A 10,483-nucleotide genomic window follows, 5' to 3' on the forward strand; every position below is an offset into this window, starting at 1 on the left:
GGGCATCAGCAGTGGCCTTAGCTATTTCCTCAAGCTCGTGACTGAGATCACGAATCTGGTCCAGGGCTTGCATGACCCCATAATTGGGCAGAAGGGCGCCAAAGAATCTGCTCCAAAATGTCTGTTGGTGGAACAGATCTCTCCTGCCTCGAGCATGAGGTTTGTAATTTGAATTAAGATCATGCCACTTCTTCCATTCGCTGTTAACCTCTGGGGTTGAATTCAATAACCGGAATGCTGGGAGGTGATATATCAGCGCACAGGTGCCCTTAAAGTTAATAGGTAGGTATTCATAGGCTGTGTGATTGCATAACCAAAATGTCCCGTTAAGTGCAGGCGTAATACAGTGTTTAGCGTGGAAGAGGACAGCACCCATGCGGCTTGTAGGGGCGTCGGGACGAGTCTTTTCATTAACACAAAGGTCCCAATCGTCCTCCGGGAGGCCCCCAAAGGGGTCTGACCTGGTTTGATCATGAGATATTATTACCTGGCATCTACTGTCTTCTAAGTCTCCCATGGCATGTTTTACTGTATCACTATGAAAGCACCATTTAAATTCTGGCACCACCGCTACTACAAAACCTTTTGGTACCACTTGCCAGGTGTCATAGCAACGCCTGAGGTAACCATACTGGATCGGGTATTGGTCAGAAATGTCTCTATAGGGAATAATTTTTGGGGTTTGTTGGGTACGCCTGTAGGTAAGACTGCATAATTCATCCTGACCAGTAGGGGCCGTCATCATGAGGAATCCGGACCCTACCGAGTGTGGGCCTGGGACACATACTACTTTGGTATTCTTTCCTTCATCAGTCTGATTGTCAAGATGAGTTTTTACTTTTTCAAGGAAGCCAGTAAAGATGTTGCCGGTAAGGCTCGTTGCTTCCGGTAAATTGCTTCTTTTCTTTCGGTGGGTCTTAAGAAAATGGTGCAGTGTGCGGACGAGATTTTTTAATTTTAAGTAACCGGGAAAGTTGAACAAATAGTCTCTGGGGTCCGCTGCAGTATTATTCACAAAGGCATGGCAGCACGTGCGTGTATCATTTAAGTACGTATAGGTATCCTCGGATTTGGTGCCATTTCCTCGTAGGCATACATACATTACTTCCTGGCAGATGCCAGTATTATGAATTGTTATATTACTGGGACATTCTGTCCTAGCATCCAGAGTTGTAATATTATATCCAGGGCACCACTGTTGAAGTCCTGTTAGGTTTTGCAAATGCTGTACGCAATCCTGTGACCAGGCAATATTTTGGACAACTATGCTGCTATAATTAGAAGTGGCCTTAGAGTAGTCAGGAAAACCGACCAAGGGACAAATTGTCTGGTTAAACCCACTGTTACCTGGGCCATGACGATCACACGTGGCATTCACTCTGACCTGAACTATTCTCGTGGGGCCTGTGTTATTCAACATTTTGCTATTCTCCTGTTTCCATACCCACCAATCCCTGATGAGATTGCAAGGGGTAGCTAGGGTCTGACTTGGTTCACTTATATTATTAGACTGGGTACCTATCACTCTGGACAGTGATAAACTCATTAGGGGGGTGCTAATAGTCATATTGTCACTCATAGTACTCACGAGATCCCTCGGGACTATTACTGTACCATTGGGGCCATCAGAAGCAATACGTGGTGCCATACTCACAAAACCTTTAGTCATTTTAGTAGTAACATCTGTAGAGTGTGAAGTCATCACGGGGGTGCCTGTTTTTATCCACGTCTCCGCGGTGGCTGCACTAGAGTTGCTTGTAGGCCCTTGGAGAGTAGGGGGTGCACCGCTGGTGGTGTTACTGGTCTGCATTGATGTCCCTGTCGCTGTTAGGCAGAGGCCAAAGAGAAAGAGGGTAGGTTTCATCATTTCACTTTTCTTCAGTCTTCCTTCCTTAGTGGCACCTATGTCAAAGGAAGAGAAAATACATACAGCAGTAGCTGCCCCTTATTCTCATTCCTCCCCAATAAGCTTGCAATGGTGTAGGCTGATCCAGGCTTTACGACCCTCAACCTTAACAGCAGTAGGGGTGGTAAGGAGGACTTGGAAAGGGCCCTCCCACCGGGGTTCCAGGCCGTGCTTTCTGGCAAAGTTTTTGATCAATACAAAGGTGCCAGGTCGGATATTTGGGGGCAACGGCAAATCCGACCGCAAAGGCTTGGCAGCTTTAACCATCGCATGGTTCATGCGTAAGGCATCAGTTAAGGATAAAACATAGGAGATCATCCCATCTGACATCTGATGTATGTCAACAGGAGAATCAGAGAAGTCAGAGCTAAAGGGAGTGCGGAGGGGCCGCCCATACAAAATCTCGGCAGGGGAGAGACGGTGGGCCCCTGCCGGGGCCACCCGGAGTTGAAACAAGGCAATGGGCAAATTTTGGAGCCACGAGAGACCATTGTCAGCTGACAGTTTGGCCAATTTAGATTTCAAGGTCTGATTAGCCCGTTCCACCACTCCCGCGCTCTGAGGGTGGTAAGCACAGTGGAACTGCTGTTTGATATTAAGAACTTTACAAAGTTCTTGACTAACAAGGGCCACAAAATGAGGGCCGTTATCGGAACTGAGCGTCCGCGGCACACCAAATCTAGGAATAATCTCCTTGAGTAAAGTCTTAACAACAGTGTCAGCCTTGTTATCGGCTGCAGGATAAGCCTCAATCCAGTTACTAAAAACATCAACAATAACTAAAACATATTTACACTTGGCCGTTCTGGGTAGCTCAATGAAGTCCATTTGCAACGTATCGAAGGGGCCTTCAGGCAGCGGGGTTCTACCCTGTTCACAGGGGACCCCCTTGCCGGGGTTATGCTGCATACATGTCAAGCATTTTTTAGTTTGTGCTCTAGCCAATTGCAGAACACTGGGATGCCACCAAGATTCCCAGACTAAATCTGCAGTTTGTCTAGCCCCACAGTGCGTTAAGTGATGGACAACATCAACCACCCAGACGGCTAAAACATTAGTCATACACACCTGGCCTGCTGGGGTTTTCCAAAGACCGTCAACGTCCTTGAAACATCCCAGATCAGTCCATTCATGAAGTACATTGTCAGGGGCGTCCCCCTGTAAAGCAACAATATCAGCGGTGGAGGGAGGCTGCTTGTCAGGAACTGAGGCCCTAATAGATTTCCTCTGAACCATCATTAAGGAGCCAGGGAGCTCCGTAGCCTGTTTAGCAACTTCATCTGCCTGTTTATTTCCCATAGAAACCGGAACTGTTCCGGCAGAGTGCGCGGAACATTTAATAATGGCCAATTCGCGAGGACTTTGAATGGCCTGTAACAAATTAATGACTTCCTCCCTGTGTACGATAGGAGTCCCCGATGAGGTGAGGAAACCTCGATTTTCCCATAGTGTCCCAAAATCATGGGCAACCCCGAAGGCATACCTAGAGTCAGTATAAATATTAGCTGTAACTCCGGAGGCTAGCTCACATGCCCTAGTTAATGCAATTAATTCAGCTTTCTGAGCGGATACCGCAGGTATGAGGCGACACTGTTCCACGATCCTGCCCTCCGCATCCACTATACCATATCCAGCCACCCTGTCTCCATTCTTGTTTACAGAGGAGCTACCATCCACGAACAAAGTGACATCGGGATGTGGGAGGGGGCGGTCAGTCAAGTCAAGTCTGGGCCTAGTGTCTAGCATGATTTTGTGGGCGCATTCGTGAACGGGGACAGGACTCTCAGCAGGAATATCAGACATAAACGTTGCCAGGTTAATACTTGCGTAATATTTGAAGGTCAACAAGGGGTTCCCTAAAAGGAAGATTTCATAGCGAGACTGGCGGGCAGATGTCAGGTGTTGCGTCTGCATTTGGCCCAACATAGAAACTACTGCATGAGGACTAAAAACAGTGACCGGTTGTTGGAGCGTTGTGTTTGCTGCAGCCAACACCATCAAATACGTAGCAGCCAGTTGTTGAATACAATGAGGCTGACCACTAATCACAGAATCCAACTTAGTAGAAAAATATGCCACCGGCCTACGGGTACCTCCATGGTCCTGCGTCAAAACCGCGACCGCGCAGCCCGAGGTAGTGGCCACAAAAAGCTGAAAAGGCCTATCATAGAGGGGTCTCCCTAAAGCAGGAGCATTGATTAGCGCCTGCTTCAACTGGTTAAATGTCTCAAGTGCAACTTCGGATAGAGTGAAGGGCTGTCGCTCAGTAGTAAAGGGAGTGAGAACCTTTACTAAGGGGGCAATGTTAGGAATCCATTGTCTGCAGAAGTTAACTAATCCCAAAAACCGTCTCATCTGCTTAGCCGTGGTAGGGGCCGGAGTATTGACTATCGGACCAATTCTATCCGGGGCCAACCTACGCTCATGCGCTGAAATTTCTACCCCCAGGAATTTAATTTTACGTTGGCCGATGACAACCTTGTCATAATTAGCTACATAACCTAACTCGGCCAGCTTGTTGAGGAGATGCTTAGTGTCCTTTTCATTCGACAGGGCATCAGGACTGGCAAGTAAAAGGTCATCCACGTATTGCACCAGGGTAGATCGACAAGGCAAATGGATCTGATCTAATTGCCTTTGGAGGATCTGAGAAAATATTGTGGGGGAATCACAGAATCCCTGTGGTAGTCTCGTCCATGTATATTGCTTGCCCAAAAAGGTAAAGGCAAACAAATGTTGGCTGTCAGGGGCTAGGGGAATAGCAAAATAGGCATTTTGTAGGTCTATCAAGGAGAACACACACGCCTCTGGAGGGATTGCCGCAAGTATGGTGGCAGGATTAGGGACGATAGGGTGCAAGGGCACCACGATTTTGTTAATTTCACGGAGATCCTGAACTAAGCGATACTCGCCAGGTTTACCTGGTTTAGCTACGGGAAGGATAGGGGTATTTGCTTGTGATTGACACTCGATCAGAACTCCCTGAGCCAGTAGGTGATCAATCAGGCCACGTAGAGGGGCCACAGCTTGACTCTTGATAGGATACTGCTTAATACTGGGGATCCGTGCTCCTGGTCTTAACATGACACTGACAGGGGCAACTCCCTTCGCCAACCCCACACAGTACTTATCAGTGGCCCAGACCGCAGGGTCAATCTCGACCTGGCTGTAACCACCTTCATGCTGCCATAGCGTGGATAATACTGGTTCAGGATGGTCAAGGTAGACGATAGAAAGGCCGTCTCTTAAGTCCTGATACCCCATTACATTCGGATCTGACAAGGCTACAGCCTGTGCTACCATGGGTCCTAAGTCCTTTGCTACATATCCCTTGTGAACTAAGACAGTTTGATGTGGGGCAATACCGGGCTCTTGGTCCCACAGCTCTGGTGGCCCCCAAACGTACCAAGCCGTACCCTGTTTCCCATTAACTTTAGCCAATCATGTAAATATATACTGATTGCCTAGCAAGGATTCAAACTTTTCCTCCTTTTTCTAGTCAACTCCTGACTTATCGTAACAGAGCGTTACATGAGGAGGGTATCGAAAAGGGGTCTGGGTGTCACTGTCAGAGTCAGGGAAAAGTGCCCAAAAGCGTGCTGGAATGCGGACGGAGTACTGGCCTTTCTGTGTCAAGCGGATCTCTTCTGGGGTGCACTTGATGATCACGCCAAGACCACCAAGAATATCTCGTCCTAGGATGTTGATACCAATGTGGGGGTTAATTACAAATTCATGCTCCCATTCGTCATTTTCCCAGCTAACTTTCAATGGTTTAGTAATTTGATAAGGCACGAACTTGCCCTCAAACCCCAATAAACGTTGAATCTTGTTACCACAAGGATAGTGGGTCCCTGCTAGTGAAGATGCGCATGCTCCTGTGTCAACCAAAAAGCGTTCAGGGGTACTTTCAATTAACAGGGTCACAATGGGCTCTGGAATGGCGTTGTGAGAAAAGACAGGCAGCATCTCATCATATCACTGTTGTGGGGGTGGTGGGGGTGGTAGTATATTACTAAACGGATTTTGGCCGCCATAGCCACCTCTGGGGGTGCCTTGAGCACCCCGGCCCCTTCCTCCTCTGCTCCCTCGACCTCGTGGCTGTTCAGGGCAATCTTGTTTCCAATGGCTAAGATTTCCACAGTTAAAACAACCCTTCCCTTTAAAGTTATTCGTGGCCCGAAATGTCTGGGGCTGACTGGGATAACCCGAGTTCCAGAGATTGGGAGTCCACGGCTGGCCACGCCAGTCAGGGGGACCTGGTGAGTAAGGACCACCCCTAGCTGGACCATTTGGGTGCTGCATCGCGTGAAACTCGCCCTTTTGATTTTGCCAGCCTGGGACATAAAAATCCGGTTCCAGCTGATAGCCTCTATTGTCAGACTGCAGCTGGGGACCGGGTAATCTCCACAGCCCTTGCTGCTGGGTCTGCTGGGGAGGGGTGGGAGGTTGCCGCAAGGGGGCCATGGTATTTTGATCACTTTCCCGTACAACAAATTCAGATTTAATAGGTTTTTCGGCCTTAGGACCGTCACCCTCGCCCCATAATGCTTTAATTGCCCTAGCTGTATCACCCTGTGAGGAATTGATCCAATTAAGTTGTTAGTTTTCCATCTATCTTGTGTAGGTTTAGGCAAAGTATTCATCAAGAGACTATTATACTGTTGTGAGACCGCCCCCGCTCCCAAAGGGAAAAGAGGGTCCCCAGAATATGTGCCATAAGTTTCATTAAACCTCTGTAGGTATTCCTCAGCACCCTCCCCCTTTTTTGGTTTTAAATCAATGATTTTTGCTAAGTCAACCGGTTTTCTGAGGACCTGCCGCATTGCTTCTTTAATTTCCTGCTCCTGTTGTTGTTGGTTCGGGTGTTGTGCTGTAAAGGCAGTCCAACTGTTGGCACCAGGGGGCATATTTAATATTTCTAAAAATTTTGTCCACTTCAAGCCAATAAACACAACCCTCAAAAAATTCCAGATATCTTCTCCCACTGCCCCGTAAGCCTGCCAAATGCTTTCAACTGATTCACACTATTTTTGTGGATCCTTATCTTTGTCAGGGAGATTCATAGTCAGTGCCAAAATTTCCTACGGTTTCCATGGCGTAAAAATTTCTAGGGTAGGAGGGTGAAGAATCGCAGCGACAGGAGGGACAGCGTTCGGCTGGGCGGGGACTCTTACCCGTCCCGCTTGAGGGTTAGGAACAGTACGCATAGGGAACATGTGACCTGAGGGTTCCTCTATCTCTGAACTGTCATCGTCAGCCTCCTCTGTCCCAGGGTAGGGCAATTGCTGTTCGGGTTCACACTGTGGTGGAGGCCGATATCCTTTTTTACCTGTGCTTGGGGTAAAACTCCTTTCACTACGTGCCTCCTGGGGTGCTGTACCCGATGGAGGGGGTTGGGGAGGGGATTCCACATTCCTAGAACTAATTCCCTTATCCTCCCATCCTGCACCCAGCCTCAGGTCTGACAATGCCATCTCCACCGCTTGGTTGGCCAACCGTTTGTTCTTATTAATATTTTCATCAAAATTTGCACATGCAACCTTGAGCTCATGGAGGGTCAAAGGAAGCCCATCCTTAGTGACACTTAACCCCCTTTTTGTAGCATGATGTAACCAACTGTTGTAAACCTTCTGCTCATGTTGTTTTTTAGCTTCCTCTTTCTTTCTAAAGCATGCATCTCTTAGTTTAGCCATAATTTTCTTACCCTTCTTTCCCCCTGTTCCCTCTTTCCATACTAACTCCGTAGCTCTTTTTACAATCTCCAATTTCCACGTACCCCCTGCAGGCCATTCATCAGGTCCCAATTTTTCTGTTAGCCATCCTGACAATTTCCTGAGTGACTGTGCATCCTCAGGATCTTCTGCGCAGACTGTTACAATTAATGATCCCGAATCCTCACATTTATCCATAGACTGTCCCATAATATTCCCTAAACTTTCCCTAACCTTTTGTGAGTGTTGCGTTTATTAGATCCTGCTCAAGGGACTTTAAACCCTCTCACACATACGTACCTCGGTGCTTTTATGAGGACTCTAACCCCATGGGACTTTAAACCCGTACGTATCTAAACAACTACTTGTGAGCGGTGCTTTTATGAGATCCTGCTCAAGGGACTTTAAACCCACTCACACATACGTACGTATCTAACTATTCTTACTTCTTACCGCGCTCCCAGCACCTTTTTATTCCTACCTTCTATAGCACTCCCAGTGCTTTTGTGGTGGTCCCTTTAAAAAGCTGTTCACTGGTTCGTTCTCGATCCCGTCCGGTAGCAGCTCCTGCTGCGGTGAGTTGGATCCAGGTCCGCCCCTGACTTGAGGAGACACTAGTCGCGAGTCCCAAACGGTATACTCACGTCCTAGTTGGGCCCGTGTCCACCTTGCCACAGCAAGACCGTGTCCTGTTCAACCGTCACCAGGAGCCGCCTTCCGTTGGGATCCCACCGCTGCCACCAAAATGTGAAAGCTCAGCCACGTTACCTGGCTTTCTGTGAACGCCTGTCCAAGAACAGAGAACCACCACTTAATTAATGCACTTCAACAGTACTGTTTTTATTCAAGACTATCAGTATATGAATATACTAACAAGGCTTGGGAGAGAAAAGCCACTTAGACCACACTGGGTAATAAAGAGTGGATTCTCTCACCGTTGATAGGGAAAGTTGTTACATTTATACATAACTTCTCACGCAATACAGAGTCCCGTGTCATTAAGCTATCGCAAAGTATATTAATCAAAGTATACTTAATTGTAAGCTTACACATCAAAACATGCTCTAAATCTAACACACAGACACCAGCATCCATCTGGTTAAGATATTAACACTATCTTTAAAGTCAGACATTAACTCCCATTATTTTTCTAACTCTTCAAAGCAACAGTCAAATCTCAGAGATGCTCTTTAAATGTAAACATTCAAACCTCATTAATGTGTTACAGCTAGACCATAACGCACCAGTACTCCTCTGATGGCTGCCCTTTGACCTAGTGCTGGTACTATGTCATTCTCAGATCTGTGGGATTGGACATGTTTACCCAGCCTGTGCAAGTTGCTGTATTAGCAATTTGTTCGCTCAGGATGCTGGGCAATATAGCCAATGTGCTTCAGCCATTTTAGTTAACATTCTAAGCTCCATTTTCTATATGGTCACTATATCTATTTCCAACTTATCAATAGAGATGTACAACTTGGAAACAGATCTTTCAGTCTCACTTGCCCATGCTGACCAGCTATCCTAAACTAATCTAGTCCCATTTGCCAGTACTTGGCCCATATCCCTCTTCTAAACCCTTCCTATTCTTATACACACTCAGATGCCTTTTAAATGTTGAAATTGCACCAGCCTCCACCACTTCCTCTGGCAGTTCGTTCCATACACACCATCCTCTGCATGAAAAAGTTACTCCTTAGGTACTTTCAACTTTTTCCCCTCTCACTCTAAACCTATACTCACGAGTGTAGGTTTAGATGAGACTCCACCCACCTCAGGGAAAAAAACCTTGCCTATTCACTGTATCCATGCCTCTGATGATTTTATAAGCCTTTATAAAGTCACCCCTCAGTCTCCAACGCTCCAGAGAAATCAACCCCAGCCTATTCAGCCTCTCCCTATATAACTCTACATGGCTGTGAATATGTATAAGCCTAGAGGATTGGCTTCATAAATCATGTTGCATTTAATATAAATGTTGTTTTTTTAATTATCATTTAGTTTAAAATGGAGGATGGGTGCCTTTTCAATTTATGGTGTGTATGGAAAGACCTGGAAAATAAACTGCAACAAAAAAATGGACAAAATGTTATTGTACTACGGATCATCTCACCATATCATTCGTGTAAAAAATAATTCCCTGTTTTGACCGTGAAGTTAATAGAGTCTATTAATTAGTCCTGTGTTTGTAATAATTTTCATCTATCTGTCATTCTACATTTAGTTGTTGTAGTTAATGTGTGGATTACTGCACTTCTCTAAAAATTCAAAACAAAATAAAGTAAAACTGCAAATTAAATATTGCATCTAATTACGACAAAAAAAATAGCAATTTAATGACATGAAATTGGAAAGGAATGTTGAAATATAGCCAGTTCTGAGGACTACAAGCGGTTGCAAGAGATCATTAATTAATTTACGGTATGTTCAAATAATTAGCAAATGAAGATCCACACAGATAAAGGTAGGGTATTACATCTTGGTAGGAATAATGTGCAAGGAGAAAGTGAGGTCTGCAGATGCTGGAGATCAGAGCTGAAAATGTGTTGCTGGAAAAGCGCAGCAGGTCAGGCAGCAACCAAGGAACAGGAAATTCGACGTTTCAGGCATAAGTCCTTCATCAGGAATGAGGAAAGTGTGTCCAGCAGGCTAAGATAAAAGGTAGGGAGGAGGGACTTGGGGGAGGGGTGATGGAGATGTGATAGGTGGAAGGAGGTCAAGATGAGGGTGATAAGCCGGAGTGGGGTGGGGGCGGAGAGGTTAGGAAGAAGATTGCAGGTTAGGAGGGCGGTGCTGAGTTCGAGGGATTCGACTGAGACAAAGTGGGGGGAGGGGAAATGGGGAAACTGGAGAAATCTGAGTT

The sequence above is a fragment of the Hemiscyllium ocellatum genome, chromosome 29, assembly GCF_020745735.1.
Source record: "Hemiscyllium ocellatum isolate sHemOce1 chromosome 29, sHemOce1.pat.X.cur, whole genome shotgun sequence".
Classification (NCBI taxonomy): Eukaryota; Metazoa; Chordata; class Chondrichthyes; order Orectolobiformes; family Hemiscylliidae; genus Hemiscyllium; species Hemiscyllium ocellatum.